The sequence below is a fragment of the Triticum urartu genome, chromosome 1 (assembly GCF_003073215.2).
Source record: "Triticum urartu cultivar G1812 chromosome 1, Tu2.1, whole genome shotgun sequence".
Classification (NCBI taxonomy): Eukaryota; Viridiplantae; Streptophyta; class Magnoliopsida; order Poales; family Poaceae; genus Triticum; species Triticum urartu.
The window spans coordinates 6,537,957-6,555,460 of NC_053022.1; the positions used below are offsets into that span (position 1 = coordinate 6,537,957).

Here is a 17,504-nt window from a genome sequence, read left to right on the forward strand (position 1 = left end):
AGTTAAACATAAGACAACAAAATGTATGGCATTACCCCAATAGTAATCGTCAATGATTAAAGAAAGACACTAACCATAGTCAAACACAAGCATTAAGTGCTCTAAATTCATTTGGTAAAGATTAAATAAGGAATTGTTTTTAGATAAGAGGTTTGAAGAACTATAAGTAACATGCCACTAAGAAATCACTAATCGGCTGAAATTGACAACATTCTGTTCGATGAAGCTATACATATATAATCACATTCTTACCTTGATCTTTTGTTTTTCTCCAATATTTCAAACAAATTGACAGAAACGGAATAGTGCATACAGTAAATATGGAACTTCTCATATAACACTCACTTCTGCATCCTAGCTAAGACAAGTCATGTGATCGAGTACATACAAGCCTAGCTTATATATACTGCAGTCTTCATTAGGATCTTGTTACATCCAGGTATAAGCGTGTGACATGTGTTTACTGTTAAGCATGAATTCAGGAGCCGTTATCATTTGTTTGTCATGTGAGTACGCAACAAAATTGTGTGACATACTAGAGCTACTTGCATACATGTGACAACTGCATGACAAAGAGTAGAGATGGTCTTAGAATAGACAGGAAAATGCTAAATAGGTGTACCAAGAAGCCTAAGATGTTAATGCAAAAATAAAGAAGCATAAGATATTGGAAAAGTACAGTACGCAAATGCATGGCTCTAGGGATGTGTCCCGTGCCCAACATTCAAGCCACTGCTGCATTATTCAGAATGAAACAAAGTCAATTCTAGCTGCAGCTCTCAAACAACAACATTACATTACATTGCTAAAACATAACAGGTCAATTAATTGAAGAAACAAGGATATAACCTGCCATTAACTAGCTGTCCACATCACAGGCGGCCGCGACGGTGAGTTTGTGGAGCATTACAAATAATGCTATAGAAGCAGAGCACTGGCTGGCTACATGAGCCTGCAAAGATAATAAACACTACAGAAATCCTTGATAAGAAGCCGTTTACCCCTGCTTAATTTCTGTTTGCAAACAATAAGCTGAAGTCGTTTACCGAGGCCTGAATCCGCCTGGCCAGAAATTATAAATCTCAATCACACCGTCAGTTCTACTGCTGCAATACTCAGAGCGAAACATAGTCAGTTCTGAACAACAGCATTCCATTGCCAAAACAGCCCATGAAATAGACCGGCCTTCCATTCAAATCTGCAACAACCAAGCAAAACTCACCTCACCACGCCAAAGGCTTTCTCTTCCAGCGACAACGAGAAACACTTCCCTTCCATCTCCTACTTGCTGTATTTCTGTATGCAAACCATCAACGGAAGCTTGAATTCAGCCGAAATCACCATTATGACCCTTTCAGCAAACTTTGTCACAAAGTGAACTCGACATGAAACTATTTCACGATCTGACCTTTTTAGCAACACCATAGCCCGCGGCGTTTCTGTCCAAAATGAAAACGCCAGCTAGCTAGCGTTCTTGTCCAAATAAGAAACGCCGAGCTAGCTAGCGTTCTTGTCCAAATAAGAAACGCCGAGATAGCTAGCGTTGCGGACCAGGTAAGAAACGCCATAGGGCTTGACGTTTCTTCGCTGGCACCCAGCCCACCCGCTGCCCGTCGGGGTCTTTCTCCTCAGCCGCCAGAGACGCCAGGCTAGAAACGCCAAGGTCGGCGACGTTTCCAGCCTTCGTAGAAACGCCAAGGTAAAAAACTGCTTCATAACCAGGGCCTAAACGCCAAGCCTTTTGGCGTTTCTTACTTGGTCAGAAACGCCATGAACTTTGGCGTTGCTTACTTGGTGAAAAACGCCGAGCGACTTCGACGTTTCTTTTTTGGTCAAAAACGCTAGCTAGCTCGGCGTTTTTATGTTGGATAGAAACGCCGCGGGCTATGGCGTTGCTAAAAGGGTCAGATCGTGAAATACTTTCGCGTCAAGTTCATTTTGTGACAAAGTTCGCTGAAAGGGTCAGAATAGTGAAAAAGGCCCCTGAATTCACAAGGCCACAAGTAATCAAACTACAAATCTCAATCGCACTGTTAGTTCTACGGTTCTACTGCTGTATTACTCAAGATGAAACAAAAGTCAGTTCTAAACAACAAGATTCCATTGCTAAAACAGCTCATGAAAGAAACCACCATCCAATTCAAGTCTACAACAGCCAGGCAAAGAACTCACCTCACCACACCCATAAGGCTTTTCTTCTGCGGCTAAATATTTTGCCAAAGCAAAAGCGAAAAAGTATTCATCTCAGTTTGGCGATTGGCAAAAGATCTAGACAACAAGTCTATCCACAGTTCAGCTGTGTACATATGAGAGGCAGAATAAGTAAGGTTCAGCCTCCCTGGGTACACGTGCTCTCGTAACATATCGCTCTGCTTCGTTGGTAGCAGGGTCTCCTCCGACACGTGGTAGCCCACTAGCTTCTCAGCAATGTCGCAGGCCAACCAAAGCAGGGTATACTCCTTGGCCCTTCTTCCTATCACAGAATTACAACTCGCACTGCGCCCACAAGCTTCACCTTCCGCGTCTTGTCGAACAACTCAGTACAGAACTCATAGTTGAACACGACAGCTCCATCCATTCACAGCTTTAGCTTCTCCCTGTAATTTCTACCATGCTCCTTTTGTTTTTCTCTAATATTTCAGATCCTCTTGCAGGCTGGAAGAAGGGGCACCCAAGTTTGAACTCATATCAAGCTTGCTTTGAAATCCTAAAGGCAGCGGTATATATAGCATTCTATACACCACTAGTTTTTGTTAGCTCTTAGGGAGAGAAAAAAAATGTGAGCATGGAATATGTATTGAGCAGACCATCCAGCAACTGCTTATCATGTGTGTTTCATGATGTGATGATTAGGCTGCATTGATTTCACTTTATTTTTTGTCCCTTTTTTTTCCCATGTGCATTGTGTTGGACTCCTTGTAACTGAACCGTGCGTATGTTTCTAAACCTTTCGTATGGTGTAGTACACCAACAATCGGTCTCCTCTATAACGCCACGATGGGGGCTCTTCCCATCTATATTAACATGCAACCAGGACCTGAGAAGGCATCCCGTTTTCCTGCAATTCCACATGGAATCCGAGCCACCTCTTCCAATGTCTAGCGATCTGATCTAGCCAAACTCACAAAAAAATATTGATCGCTGGTCAAGATCATCGATCGATCCCTTCCCTCCTTCCCCATGGCGACCTCGTCCTCAGCACCATCTCTGGCGGCGCTTCTGGGATCTCCTCCCTCGGAGAAACAATCTTGGGAAAATCACATCTACTAGAAGATGCAAGTTCTTCCCACCTTTCGCGGTGCTCGGGTCATGGGGCTACTTGATGGTTCCGATTCAGCACCTGCAAAAATGCTGGAGGTTGAGGCTGACAGCACGAGGACCACTGTGTCGAATCCGGCCTACGAAGCCTGTATTGAGAGGGATCAACAAGTCGTGAGCTATCTCACAAAATCAATAAGTAAGGATGTTCTTGCTCAATTTTTTGGGTTAGAACATACTGCTGAAATCTGGGCTGCAATTGAAGCCTCGTTTTCCTCACAATCCAAGGCACGCATCAATATGTTGCGTGGAAAACTTGTGAATACAAAGAAGCGTGATATGCCTGCAGGGCTGCAGATAAATATATTGCTTTGATGAAAAGTTTTGCTTCAGAACTTGCTGCAGCTGGTCGGCTAATTGATGAGGATGAACTGAAGGAGTATATCCTTGGTGGTCTTGATGGAGAATATAACTCTGTGGTTGCCTCTATTAACGCTGTTCCTACCTCAACTCTTGCTGATGTTTGTGCACAGCTTATGGCATATGATTACAAGCAACAAATGCTTGCCGAGTCAGATCAAACCATTGGGAGTTTTCAGTCTTCCGCTAATGCTGCTACACGAGGACGTTCCTTCAATAATAATTATCGGCAAAACTCTCATGGTGGATATGGCCAATACCGTGGTCGTCCGCAGCAGACACATCCAACACGCGGTCGTAATCCACAGAGAGGTGGTCGTGGTCGTGGCCGTGGCCGCATACCTTCTCCTCGCCGGGATATTACATGTCAGATATGCAAAAAATATGGGCACCCAGCACGTGATTGTTGGTGGAGGTATTCTGACAATGGTGATGATGATGACTCTCACTCGGATGACAAGGGTGTGCATCTTGCATCTTATGGAGTGGATACAAACTGGCATGTGGATACAGGAGCAACAAGTCACATCATCGGAGAATTACACAAATTAACCACTCGGGAAAATTACAATGGACGTGATCAAGTCCATACGGCAAATGGAAATGGTATGGCAATAACACATGTTGGTCATTCTACTTTGCACACCCCTCATAATTCTCTTTCTCTTAATAATATTTTGCATGTTCCTAGTGCATCCAAAAATCTTTTATCTGCTCATCAACTTGCCTTGGACAACAATATATTTCTTGAAATTCATCCTTTTTTCTTTTTGATCAAGGATCAGGTCACGAAGGAGACACTGTTTAAAGGCCCTTGCCATGGTGGTCTCTACCCGATTATGCCCTTCTTCACGAGGTCTCCCAAGTGTGCCTTCATCGCCATCAAATCCACTTCATCCATATGGCATAATCGTCTAGGACATCCATCCTCTTTTATTGTTCAACAAGTGTTTCGGAAGAATAACCTCCCTTGTGATCCACAAATAAATCTTTATGTATGTGATCCATGTCAGCAAGCTAAAAGCCATCAGTTTTCCTATCCCATCTCTACTAGTGTGTCTACTGTTCTCTTGGAACAAATATTCTCTGATGTATGGGGTCCTGCTCCAGCGTCTGTTGGGAAACACTTATATTCTGTGAGTTCTATTGATGATTTTAGCAAATTTACTTGGGTATATTTGCTTAAGAAGCGTTCTGATGTTTATCAGGTCTTTCTTAATTTCCAACAACTTGTTGAACGGAAATTTGGTCGCAAAATAATTACCATGCAAACTGATTGGGGCGGTGAATATGACAAACTCAATGTCTTCTTCCAAAAAGTTGGCATTACACATCATGTGTCTTGTCCTCACGCCCATCAACAAAATGGTTCAGCTGAACGTAAACATCGACACATTGTTGAGGTTGGCCTTGCCTTACTTTCTCATGCATGCATGCCTCTTAAATTTTGGGATGAAGCCTTTCTCACCACCACATATCTCATTAATTTGCTCCCTACCAAGGTACTAAATCACATGAGTCCTACGGAAGTACTACTCCATGTCAAACCCAACTATGAATCTCTTCGTGTGTTTGGGTATGCATGTTGGCCAAACCTTCGCCCTTATAACAAACGTAAACTCTCGTTTCACTCCAAGCGATGTGTTTTCTTAGGCTATAGTCCTCGACATAAAGGGGGCGAATGTCTTGATATATCCAGCGGTCGTGTCTACATCTCACGTGATGTTGTGTTTGATGAGAATGTTTTTCCCTTTGCTCTTCTTAATCCTAATGCTGGTTCTCGTCTTCGTGAAGAAATCCTTTTATTACCACATAACAGTCCATCCGATAATGAGGGGGTGCACACTAACAATGACCACATGTTTGTTGTTCCTACTGTTGCTAACCATCCACAGGTTACAATGTCTGAGGCATCCGCTGATACAAATACAGAAGAAACCAGTGAAGAAAATACAGGAAATAATCAGGCAAACTCAGAAATTGACCAAGAGTTGGGTGCATCTAGCATTTTTCAGCCTCCCAACAATCCCCATGCTGATTCTGCTCAAGATTCTGCCTCGGATCAGGAGAAAACATTCTCCTTGCAGCAGACTGATGTGTCCAGCGGTGCCACGTCACGTTACCCAGCATCCAATGGGCCGACCGTGTCCCGCTCGCCCATGCGTTCCTCTGCGCGCGAATCAAGCGTCTCCATGTCATCAGACAGGACACCTCGGGGTTCTCTGTCCCCCAGATCTTCTACATCACGTGGTGACCTGCACTTCTTTTTGGGCATGGAAGTTAAGAAAGTTCATGGTATATTGGTCTTAACGCAAGAAAAATATGCTGCTGACTTGCTTAATAGAGTGGGCATGAATAATTGTACACCATGTCCTACACCACTATCTTCTTCAGAAAAATTGTCACTTACAGATGGCACACCTCTTGGTACTGATGATACTACACACTATAGGAGTATTATTGGTGCTTTGCAATATTTGACCCTCACACAACCTGATGTATCTTTTTCAGTCAATAAAGTTTGTCAGTTTCTCCATGCACCTACAACAACATTGGACAGCAGCCAAAAGAATTTTGAGATATGTTAAGGGTACCTTGTCTGTTGGCCTCACATTTGAAAAGGCCCCGTCTACCCTTCTTAGTGCCTTCTCCAATGCGGATTGGGCAGGATGTCTTGATGATCGATGCTCTACAGGTGGTTTTGCTATCTTTTTTGGTCCTAACCTCATTTCTTGGAGTGCTCGCAAGTAAGCAATAGTATCTCGCTCTAGTACTGAAGCAGAATATAAAGCAATGGCTAATGACACCACTGAGCTAATTTGGGTTGAGGCCTTACTCAAAGAACTTGGTGTTCCCTTAAACGAAAGACCTTTTTTGTGGTGCGACAACCTTGGTGCTACATACTTGTCTGCAAATCCAGTATCTCATGCCCGCACTAAACACATCGAGATTGATTTTCATTTTGTCCATGAGAGGGTTGCCAACAAATTGCTAGATATTCGGTTTATCTTTAGCAAAGATCAGATTGCAGATGGTTTTACCAAGGCGTTACCTGTTCCGCAATTTTATGAGTTTAGGCGTAATCTAAACCTTTCCAAAGTTTAGATTAAGGGGGGTGTTGGACTTCTTGTAACTGAACCGTGCGTACGTTTCTAAACCTTTCGTATGGTGTAGTACACCAACGATCGATCTCCTCTGTAATGCCACAATGGGGGCTCTTCCCATCTATATTAACATGCAACCGGGACCTGAGAAGGCATCCCGTTTTCCTGCAATTCCACACATGGTTGTTTGTTGATGTTTATCTTCGAATCATTCATGGCTAGCATGCTGTCCAGACTCTTCAACTTTTCACTCACTTGTGTGCTGCGTTGTTTGACTGCTGGGAGCAAATAGTAGAATGGCTGAGCTACTGATCTGGTGAGCAAAAGTGTGCAATTCCAAATACCATAGGAAATCAGAAGAAACTAAAGTTTAAAATCCCATTTTATATCCCAAATCACAGTTTCCAGCAATAAAGGAACAAGGAGATAGATAGGCGCTAAGACCAATTCAAGGATGGAATGAAGAAAAACACGCCGGTAAACTGCATGTTAAGCATGAATATTATATATAACAGCCAAGCAAAACACTCACAAGCGAGAGCGTACATAGCTGGTCACTGTTCTACATCTAATTCAGTTCCTTTCCTCGACTCTTCATCAGCCAAAAAGTTTTCCTTCATATATAAATGGCAGATAATTCTCACCTTTACCAATATTACAACCAAACAACAACCACTTCCTGCTTCAGAGCAGAGCAAAGCCTAAAATGTACTCCCTTTGTTCCTAAATATAAGCCATTTTAAAGATTCCAATGCAGACTACATACGGAGCAAAGTGAGTGAATCTACACTCTAAAATACGTATATATACATCCGTATGTAGCCCGTATTGAAATCTCTAAAAAGTCTTATATTTAGAAACGGAGGGAATATTATAATTCTGGGGCCTCAGAAAGTATAATGCCAGTTGCACTGCAGTAAAAGGGCATTTAAATTGCACATCTATTTAGTTCACTAAGAAAGCTAGTTAGACTCACCCAGATGAAAATTATGAATTTTTATTATTACTTGATAAACTTCATTATTAGTACCTTAATGCATAGTTTCTTATTAAATGTAGCAATGCTGATATTACCGGGGATTCCTTTTCTTTTTCCAGGGCACTATAGCTGGCGCCACCATCCAGTAATATGTTTGAAAACTACATGGACAACCACCATGGGTAGCTGTGAAAGGAGCTTTGTGATGATCTTGTCAGTGTTTTCTTTTCAAATAATCCATGGATTTCTAGCCGGTGATATTCCATCAATCCAAAGATCCATGGCGACAGTTTGTTGTTGTTTTAAGATGTATGTTTGGCTTTGTGTTTGGGATCATGTCTTATTGGTGTATATCAGAATTAAAGAGGTTTGGTTGGTGTAGTAAATTTATAATATGAAGATTCTTACTCCCGAAATGTGGATATTTACTTATTTCACACAACATTGATGACCTATAGTATGTCCAAAATTGGTCTAATTACCCAGTTAAACATAAGACAACAAAATGTATGGCATTACCCCAATAGTAATCGTCAATGATTAAAGAAAGACACTAACCATAGTCAAACACAAGCATTAAGTGCTCTAAATTCATTTGGTAAAGATTAAATAAGGAATTGTTTTTAGATAAGAGGTTTGAAGAACTATAAGTAACATGCCACTAAGAAATCACTAATCGGCTGAAATTGACAACATTCTGTTCGATGAAGCTATACATATATAATCACATTCTTACCTTGATCTTTTGTTTTTCTCCAATATTTCAAACAAATTGACAGAAACGGAATAGTGCATACAGTAAATATGGAACTTCTCATATAACACTCACTTCTGCATCCTAGCTAAGACAAGTCATGTGATCGAGTACATACAAGCCTAGCTTATATATACTGCAGTCTTCATTAGGATCTTGTTACATCCAGGTATAAGCGTGTGACATGTGTTTACTGTTAAGCATGAATTCAGGAGCCGTTATCATTTGTTTGTCATGTGAGTACGCAACAAAATTGTGTGACATACTAGAGCTACTTGCATACATGTGACAACTGCATGACAAAGAGTAGAGATGGTCTTAGAATAGACAGGAAAATGCTAAATAGGTGTACCAAGAAGCCTAAGATGTTAATGCAAAAATAAAGAAGCATAAGATATTGGAAAAGTACAGTACGCAAATGCATGGCTCTAGGGATGTGTCCCGTGCCCAACATTCAAGCCACTGCTGCATTATTCAGAATGAAACAAAGTCAATTCTAGCTGCAGCTCTCAAACAACAACATTACATTACATTGCTAAAACATAACAGGTTAATTAATTGAAGAAACAAGGATATAACCTGCCATTAACTAGCTGGCCACATCACAGGCGGCCGCGACGGTGAGTTTGTGGAGCATTACAAACAATGCTATAGAAGCAGAGCATTGACTACCTACATGAGCCTGCAAAGATAATAAACACTACAGAAATCCTTGATAAGAAGCCATTTACCCCTGCTTAGTTTCTGTATGCAAACCATAAACTGAAGCCGTTTACCGAGGCCTGAATCCGCCTGGCAGAAACTATAAATCTCAATCACACCGTCAGTTCTACTGCTGCATTACTCAGAGTAAAACAGTCAGTTCTGAACAGCAGCATTTCATTCCTAAAACAGCTCATGAAATAGACCACCATTCGATTCAAATCTGCAACAACCAAGCAAAACTCACCTCATCAGCCAAGCCTTTCTCTTCCAGCGACAACGAGAAACACTTCCCTTCCATCTCCTACTTGTTGTATTTCTGTATGCAAACCATCAACGGAAGCCTGAATTCACCAGGCCACAAGTAATCAAACTACAAATCTCAATCGCACTGTCAGTTCTACAGTTCTACTGCTGTATTACTGAAGATGAAACAAAAGTCAGTTCTAAACAACAAGATTCCATTGCTAAAACAGCTCATGAAAGAGACCACCATCCAATTCAAATCTACAACAGCCAGGCAAAACTGATCTAGACAACCAATCTATCCACAGTTCAGCTGTGTACATATGAGATGAAGAGTAAGTAAGGTTCAACCTCCCTCGACACACTTGCTCTCATAAAGACGCTTACTTGCTAATTCTCATCAGACAAACATTTTGTTAGAATTATGTCGAATATTATTGTATAAGGTAGGTTACAGTTGGACTTGGTTTGGACTGTGTGTAGACAGGGTAGGAGTTGTGTCCTAATAGGACACTTGTATCCTAGGCCTCTCATATATATTGGGGTAGACACACGATGTAACCTATACCAACATAATAGCATAGGCACGCGGGGGAGCCGGCGGCGTGTGCCGGCGACCGGGCGGCCGGGGTGCGGTATTGTGACGGTGTCATGGGAAGGAGCGCCCGTAGTCATGCCCCGGTGATGTAGCCAGATCGATGAACCTCGTTAACAAATTTTGGTGTCGTGCTTGTGTGATTGCTTGATCCTCGATAGATCGACGGAGCGCCTCGGATTTATTATAACAAATGGTATCATGAGCAAGGTTTTGAGGAGGCCGCGTGGTGTGTCGATCTAGAGGACGGATCGTTATCAAGTTCATTGCGAAGACGGCATGGGAGAGAATTGATCGAAGTCAGTCGGTTGAAGAATCTCTTCCGTGAAAGTCGTCTTGTCGTGTCCGGACGAGATTGAGATCGGTGAAGCAATGCAGATCAAGCGGCGGAACGTGCAGCAGCAACTATGTTCTCGGGAAATTGGATCGAGCAGCGACCGGGAGCTCCCGCGTGCAGGCAGGCAAGCAGCAGGCGAGGCCACGGACGGGCGCGGGGCAGCGGCCAGATCGACTAGCGGCGGCAGCATGCGCATACGCGTGTGTAAGGCAGGAGATCGATCGGTCGTATGGCGACGTGACCTATAGGAGCGGGGCTGCAGGCAGAGCGCTAGGACACGTCGAGTCCGGTGCGAGGCAAACACGCGGAGGCAACAGCGCTCGGATCGGATCCCGATTGGAAGCGTGCAAGCTGCGGGTTCGGCTCCTCTACAGTAAAGCTATTACTGTGCACGTGCTGTACCGTCTAGCATCTGCCATTTATTTTAATCGGATGGCTCCAACAAAGAATAGCTGGGCTCATATAAAAAAGTAAAGAAAACTAGAAGAGACCCACACGGCCTCACCATTCCCCACTCTCTCTCTCTTATCTCTTTCGTCTAGAGAAGCTCCGGCCGAGCGAAATCCAGGTACACTCCGCTGCTCCGGCCAAATTCGCTCGCCCCGAACTGCTCTGGCGATTCCCTCCCTCTATATCCCTGCCTCTCTGCGCGCTGCTTCTTATCCATCCCCGTGCGGCCGTGCCCCATGGCTTCTACCGGCAGCTGCAAGGGATGGCCGGAGAGCGCACTGCTGCGGGAGCCGACCGAATACGCCGCTGCTGCACCGCCACATGTCTCTGGCTGCTAGTAGCAGGGAGACGACGAACTACACAAGCAGCAGAGCAACGACGAAATCGACGAGCCTGACGACAACGGCAAGCTGGAGTCTCCCCCGACGAGCTCGACGAGGAATAGGACGACGGTGATGTCTCGGAGCAGCACGGTCGACCTCGGCGCCCTCTTGCCCGGCGTAGCCCCACTAGCAAAACCCAAGGTGAATTACTTAGAACTAATTTATTCATTTTTTTCATCATTAGTTCGAGAACATGTGCTTGTTTGACTATCTATTAATCTTTCATGGCAATATGGTTAGTCAATAGCCAGTAGAGAGTACATGCATGTGTGCTGAGTTTAATTACAGTTATGTTGTGACAGTGGTCACTTGCGTCTCTGTCCAATTATTCAGATCACTACCTGAAGAATTAGTGCTTGTGCTGATGATCAAATAGTGCCACTAGCAGTCCATGTTGTATATGATTGTACACCGTACATGGAGAGATAAAAACCTATTGTGGTACATAGTTGTAACCATCTCACTAGAATATTTAAAAGTGATAAGTAATCAACAGATCATTGTTGTAGTAAACCGAAATTAAACTGATTGTTCTGTCTTCGGAAACTAGGAGTGAACTGAGACTAAACCGATTGCAGTGAAATAATGAACACTCAACAGATTGGCTCCCATGTGTGCTGATTCAGATATTCCTTCTGCATAATTTGTCGATCTAGCAAGACAAAATAACACATATTCATCAACCTATCCCATGATAGTTTTGTAAGTTCCAAAGATCATCGGCTTCACTCTGCAAATTAAGGGATATATAACTGATTATATGAAGTATCATATTGCTTAACAATGAATTTTATGAATTTTAGACATGGTAGGTGGAAATACCGTCAGTAAATGAGCATAGTACCCATATTCTTGCAAACCATTTGCATTTGTTCCAGCCATTTGCTCTATAGGTGCTTGGTATTGTGCTACTGAAATGTCATTCTTTCCTCCCTATGCAAAAATAAAAACAAAACAAAACCAATGTTAGTTGAGTTGTTACTATATTACTCTATTTAATAAGTAGTCCGGTTAGACATGTGCAAGAGATTTACAGAATGATTTTGATTTTTGGGTACCGCTTTAGTTGTCTCCTTCTTCTTTTTATTTGGGTGCTGATTGTCAAGCCATGATTTCTTTCTTCTTGAATTTTTCTTTGGAATTTCCTTTTTCTTTAGGCAAGCATCCTTTAAACAATCGTCTGGTTCTTTAGATATATCTTCAGTTCTGCACGTAGTAGTACGAGCTTTCTCTTCAACTTGCTTCCTAAGATTCTTCAAAGCATCATCTACTAGTTTGATACACTCTTCTGATGTAACTGCCTGTGAAGCTATGCCAAGGAACTCGTGCATGAAAAACTTCAACTGTTGTCTATCTTCTGATCTAGGATCTTCCAAAACAATGTTTCCATGGCTGTTTTGTATAGTGCCGCTTCGCGCTTCTCGAGTCCATCGCTTCAAAATATAGTGTCCTGGAAGGTACTTAATATTCATGACATCAAGTGCTTTCAAAGCATGACTACACAATATACCAACTCTTTCAAATTGCCCACAATCGCAGAAAACTTTTTGCTCTTCATAATCAACTACAACTTTGCACTCTTCTTCATATGTGAACTCTGGGTCAAGACTTGCAATTGCAACAATATATGCATTGTGTTCCATAGATGGCTTGATGTATGCTGAGATGGATCTTTCATATTCATTCTGAAAATCTTCAAATATGCGTGGTGTGTAAACCTTGCTCGCTTGTATTACCATAGGAGTCCTCATTCTGACTCTAGGTAATTTTTTCCTAGACTCATATTCCTCATTTACCTCGTTATCTCTTTTCTCTTGCACAGCCCTCTCTACGTGCTTGAAAAACCGAAGGATGTCAAGATCAGACTTTAGATGGTCTTTCAAGTCACTGTTCAAGCTCTCACTTAATTGTGTGCTTCTCATGCCTATAGTGTAAGCATTCCTCATGTAACATCTTGCCCATTTCTCTTTTACTTTGTAGATGCTGTCCAACCAAGTTTGTGTATCCACATTGCTTCTGATGGCATTGAAAGCTTCTACAAAGGCTTCCTCTTCCTCATACTTGTACATGCAAGCACTGAAATCAGCAAGTACATTTGGTCCCTCCTCGTCTTTTTTCTTATAAGGTAAGTGCCTAATGGCATTTTGCATTATGTGAAAAGTGCATAATCCATGCCATGCTTCAGTAAATACCGCCTGAACTGCATTACCCATTGCTACATCTTGATCAGTAAAGATTGTTCTAGGTTGCTTCTTGTTATGCAATGATAGGAACGTGTTGAACAACCATTTGAATGATTCAAATGTCTCATCATATAAAAGTGCAGCACCAAAAATGACCATTTCTCTAAAATGGTTGAATCCAACAAACACACCGAAGGGTCTGTACTCTTTGTTTGTCCCAAATGGTGTATCGAAAGTAACAACATCACCGAAATGAGCATAGTCAATGATCATCTTTGCATCAGCCCAAAAGATATTCGCTATTTGTTCATTGCAATCTAGTTGCATATCATATTCAAATGCAGGATTCTCATTCTTTTTATCTCTGAAGTACTTAAGCATACTTCCAGCTTCACCATACATCAAGTCCCTTTGACGCCTGGTTCGCAAGTGGTTCTTGCGATCACGACATGTGTAGCCAAGGTTCAGTGGACCACCAACTTGTCGACCTGCTAACTCATGGGCTCTTTTAGGTACAATTCCTGAATCATCTGCTGTTTCAATTTCAATTGCTTGCAAGGCCGAAATCTTCCGTTGTGACGGCATCAAGTGGCTTGTCCCAGGTAATTGCAAGACATGGTTGTGTTCAACAACTAACTTGTGCACCTCATAATTTTCTGCTTCTCGGTCTATAGTGATTCCCATTCGAACATTGCAGCCGGTCCTTGTTTCTGCACGAGGACGCTTTGTATTATTATCCCTTTTGTCCTTTCTTCTGTACCCTTCATTAGAACAAACATATCTTGCAGAAGTGATTACTCCGTCAAGTTTGCTCTTGTTTTCATAATTTACCCTTACATCAAAACCAGTATGACCTCCATAACATGTCCAAAAGTTCCAAGCCACTTTTGTGGAATTAAACTTCATACCAATCTGAGGCATCCAACTAGGAACCACATTTGTGCTGCACAAATTAAGCATAACTTATTTGTTTCTCTGCTTACACTACAATCATAAGATGACATGGCCTAATAAGAATTGAATAAAATTATTGGTACCTGTTAGAACCTTCGTTGGTGGAGTTAATCATATTCTCCATTACACTTTGTGTTTTTCTTTTATAATCTATGATAGCAAACTCAGTCCATGAGATCTTTGTTGCTGCCAACATGAATACAATTGAAACATATGTCATATGCTTTGAGATTGACGTCTTTATTTTTGTTGCTACCATGTACTCCCTCCGTTCCAAATTACTCCCGCGACAAGTAATTCGGAACGGAGGGAGTACATCACAGGCACCTGTATATCATCTACAACTCAATATATATTGTTCTTGTCCTAGCTACAACGAGGACGATCAGGACAAAAGTAAGATAGAAGGGAAATCATCTACAACAGGCACACACCAACGTACCTTGGTCTTGTTCTCGCTAGAGAGGACGAGTGGGAGGAACAAGGGAGACGAGCAGGAGGAGGTGCCGAGGAAATTGTCAACACGTTCTGATTGGCCACAACGTTAGTTCAGCAGAAGCGAGATCTCTACAACACGTTCAGATCAGCATACCTTGGTCTCATTTTTTCTCCGAGGAGGACCATCAGGAGGAAGAGGACGAGTGGGAGGATTTTGGCGCCAAGAAACTATCAGCTCGCTCAGTTTGGCGCCAGCGTTTATGTGTTTCGCGGCAATTGTACAACCGTGGGAGATTTTCCTCCGGACTAATATGGATTTTTGTTCTAATTATTCATAGAATTAAAGGGGGAGAAAGGAGAGCCATCCGATTAAAATAGACGGCAGATGCTAGACGCTACAGCACATGTACAGTAATAGCTGTACTGCAGAGGAGCCGAACCCGCAAGCGGCGGTGGTGTAACATGCAAGGGCAGCAATGCAGGTGCATGCGCAGGCAGCAGGTGCAGCTCACGCGTGTCCAGGAGTGGGCGGCACGCGGTCCAGCAGGCGCAAGGCCTAGGCTGTGAGGCCCAGAGAGCTGGACGTGCTAGTGGTTGCGGGAAGGCTGGTTCGTGAGATTTGTTGGTATAAAAAAATGGTAATCTGCATAAGATGGTACTATGCGTTGCATGAGTTGGCAATGATGATTAAGGAAAAAGGCATTGGGAGGTGTGGGGTACACGCTGAGCACACCTACGTACGGGAGCTACAGGAAGTAATTTTCCTTTGGAGGTATTGCTAATTGCACGTGGTTCTACCAGGAGGTTTGCAGGTTGGTGACACGCATGGGGTTTACAGCATAGAGTGCGTTGTGGAAGAGATCATGCATACACAAGGCGTTAAGCAAGGCACGAACATGTGCGGGCGGACACGATGCAGGGTGGAGCATGGTTGCAGTCGGACAAGGTCGGCTGGGTCGGACTAGACAGTCTGATGGATTGACATGGATGTTGGTCAAAGCAGAGGACGGTGGTGATTTCAGTGATGACGACATAGGAGGGTGATGCTGATGATGGCCGACTTCTGGGGCGTGAAAACACGTGATGCAGGCCTGAGGGCTTGTGCGTTTTCAACAGACTATGGCGCGGGGTTTATTCAAGACGGTGCACAGGAGAGCTTGAAGTCGACAGGGCGCGGGAGGGTGGCACGTAGAACCACCATGGAGTCATGTTGAAGATGGAGTTGGAGTCTGATGGAGGACCACTAGTGCAAAACCGGGTAATAGCACCAGTTCGTAAGGCCAACCGGCACTAAAATGTAGGCACTAAAGCCCCCCCCCCCTTTAGTACCGGTTCAGCACGAACCGGTGCTAAAGGGCAACCACGTGGCACGAGCCAGCTTCGGGGGCAGGGAGCCCTTTAGTACCGGTTGGTGCCACCAACCGGTATTAAAATATTGGGGGGGGGGGTTGGGTTTATGATTTCTTTTTCATTTAATTTTTTATTTTTCATTTAATTCTTTTTCGTTTGACGATATTACATATTGTACACGATTATGCATATATACAAATAGAATTTCTAGTAGAACCGATCATAATATATATATATATATGTATGTATATATAATTTCTCCTAATTGGTGCCTTCGGAGCCAGTGGCATTAGCCTAGCTAATTGGTGCCTTCGGAGCACGATAACAATTGGAAGTGGTTCATGGGGGCGGTAGCAGATAATAGTATTCTCCTTTGGGATCTATGACCTGGTCGAGCAAAAATCCCGCTATTTCCTCTTGAATTGCTTCTATGCGGTCCTGTGCTAGGAGATTGTCCCGCACCTCTTTGAACTGTTAAGAAGGAGATCAATATGCATGTGTATTAGTTGTGTGACTAGATATCGATAATGGTGTAAAAATTGTGAATAGTGTTCTGACAATCGATATCGTACCCACTCCTGTCTTTGAGATTTGCTCCTTTCGGACGCCATCATGCGAATGTTCTCGCAAACGTAGTATGCACATAGATCATTCCCCGGCGCCTGCCTCAGGGCCTTTACGAGAATGGAATTTGATCAGATAATAATTAATCAAGCATGATAATTAAAGAGATGACAGCTAGCTAGTACTACTTAATTACTTACCTTGGGTCGATACTATTTCAGACTTTGTTTCCATGGGCCTGGAGTGACCCTGATGAACTTTTCCCAAGCCCTGCCTGCCGACAAAGAAAATGAATAAATGGGTTATTAAATAGTTGTTATCAGGAAATGACGAACTAATTAAATAGGCCAAGATATAGTTAATAATGATTGAAATTACCTATTGACTATCCCGTTCACGATGGTGTAGTCACTTGCTTTCTTAAATAGCGAGTCTAGTACTTCAACCGTTCCTTCATCAACTTTAATGATTAACAAGATCCAGTGATATCTGCATGCACACACGTTTGCATGTCTTAATTAAGCGGACATATGTAAGCAAAAACATGTAGCTATAGCTAGTAGGGAAAAACAGAATTTATAGTACAAGACAGTGTGACTCACTGGAAGTTGTAAGGAAGTAGTATATCTTCATTGTATTTGAGTTCCTTGAAGAACTGTAGCATACTTTCCTCTACACATTTTGCGTGATATGGATCTAATTTCCATGTGTATTCATTAATGGTATTTGGGTCAACGAACCCAATGCCATAGCGTCCACCTTTTTTCATTTCATAAATCTTCATCCT

The 17,504-nt window shown here is 42.8% G+C and overlaps 1 long non-coding RNA gene and 1 pseudogene across 2 annotated transcripts; both read left to right on the plus strand.

Annotated features, from left to right (window-relative positions):
- The first annotated feature begins 3,671 nt into the window (after nt 1-3,671).
- On the plus strand, nt 3,672-3,807 carry LOC125533308 (annotated as a pseudogene).
- A 7,084-nt stretch (nt 3,808-10,891) lies between these two features.
- Nucleotides 10,892-15,178, plus strand: LOC125541737. Of its 2 annotated transcripts, XR_007297637.1 has the most exons (4): nt 10,892-11,369; nt 13,209-13,353; nt 13,924-14,013; nt 14,736-15,178. It is a non-coding gene; the product is annotated as an uncharacterized LOC125541737 (long non-coding RNA). The 2 variants fall into 2 exon arrangements; XR_007297636.1 differs by having other exon boundaries at nt 13,924-15,178.
- Nucleotides 15,179-17,504: the final 2,326 nt, after the last annotated feature.